Source organism: Galeopterus variegatus, unplaced genomic scaffold (assembly GCF_000696425.1).
Source record: "Galeopterus variegatus unplaced genomic scaffold, G_variegatus-3.0.2 Scaffold3601, whole genome shotgun sequence".
NCBI classification, from domain to species: domain Eukaryota; kingdom Metazoa; phylum Chordata; class Mammalia; order Dermoptera; family Cynocephalidae; genus Galeopterus; species Galeopterus variegatus.
The window spans coordinates 227,438-229,187 of NW_007729712.1; the positions used below are offsets into that span (position 1 = coordinate 227,438).

Consider the following 1,750-nt stretch of genomic DNA (forward strand, 5'->3'; position numbering starts at 1 on the left):
CAAACCTCAATCCCTGACTGTCCTTTTTTGTGGCCTCACTAAGATCCATCCCATCACAGTCCTGCCAGTGTCCATATTATGATTTGAGGGCATTGAGGACTTTCTGCTTTTCTTCAAAACTGCTCCCTCTGTTTAGTCACTGATGCAGGAAAGGGACTTATGCCAATTTGTCTTAAGATTCCCATTTATAGAAATAGAAATAGCTCGGCGTATGACTCTATTGCCTCGTCTGAGTGATAAGTTCATTGATTCAGCCAGCTTTATTGCAGGCACCATAGGTATAATTGACCACAGTCTGTTCAGGGGTTCTGATATGCCGACAATTCTTTAGTATCACTAATATGCTTTAATAAGTGATATAGGTGTTCAGAGTTGGGGAGCAAATAACTTTGCCAGGAAGTTACGTGAATGTTTGATACAGAAGGTGATTTTTTAGCTAAGTCTTAAACAATAAATAGAAATTTGATAGACAGAGAAAATATAAGCAGGAGATTGTCAGGCAGTGAGAAAACTACAGGAGAACTTCCAAAAACATAAAGTATGGCATAATAGGTTGGGCTGTCTTCTCCATACCTACTCACATCACGACGGTCATCTTGTATGGCGGGTCACAGGGAGGAGGTAGAGGGCATGGGGGATATGACAAGGATGGAAGAGGTCCTATGACAGGATCGAGTGGTGGTGACCGCGGTGGCTTCAAAAATTTTGGTGGTCACAGGGATTATGGACCCAGACCAGATGCTGATTCAGAATCTGATAATTCAGATAACAACACAATCTTTGTGCAAGGACTTCGGGAGGGTGTATCTACAGATCAAGTGGGGGAGTTCTTTAAACAAATAGGAATTATCAAGACAAACAAGAAGACCGGAAAACCAATGATAAATCTTTACACAGACAAGGACACAGGGAAGCCAAAAGGAGAGGCAACAGTGTCATTTGATGACCCTCCTTCAGCTAAGGCAGCCATTGACTGGTTTGATGGAAAAGAATTCCATGGCAACATCATTAAAGTGTCATTTGCCACCAGAAGACCTGAATTCATGAGAGGAGGTGGAAGTGGAGGTGGGCCGCGAGGCCGTGGAGGCTATAGAGGCCGTGGAGGCTTTCAGGGAAGAGGTGGAGACACCAAAAGTGGGGATTGGGTTTGCCCTACTCCGTCATGTGGAAATATGAACTTTGCTCGAAGGAATTCCAGCAATCAGTGCAATGAGCCTAGACCAGAAGATTCTCGTCCCTCAGGAGGAGATTTCCGGGGGAGAGGCTACAGTGGAGAGAGGGGCTACAGAGGTCGTGGGGGCAGAGGTGGAGACCGAGGCGGCTGCGGTGGAGATAGAAGTGGTGGTGGCTATGGTGGAGACAGAAGCGGCTGCGGTGGCTACGGCGGAGATAGAAGAGGGGGTGGCTATGGTGGAGACAGAAGTGGGGGTGGCTATGGTGGGGACAGAGGAGGCGGCTATGGCGGAGATCGAGGAGGCTACGGTGGAGATCGAGGTGGCTACGGCGGAGATCGAGGAGGCGGCTATGGCGGAGATCGAGGAGGCTATGGCGGAGATCGAGGAGGCAGCTATGGCGGAGATCGAGGAGGTGGCTATGGTGGAGATCGAGGCAGCTACGGTGGAGATCGAGGTGGCTACGGCGGAGATCGAGGAGGCGGCTATGGTGGAGATCGAGGCGGCTACGGTGGAGATCGAGGAGGCTATGGAGGAGATCGAGGAGGCGGCTATGGCGGAGATCGAGGAGGTGGCTA

The 1,750-nt window shown here is 49.6% G+C and overlaps 1 pseudogene; it reads left to right on the forward strand.

Moving 5' to 3' along the window:
• The first annotated feature begins 605 nt into the window (after positions 1-605).
• On the forward strand, positions 606-1,743 carry LOC103601130 (annotated as a pseudogene).
• Positions 1,744-1,750: the final 7 nt, after the last annotated feature.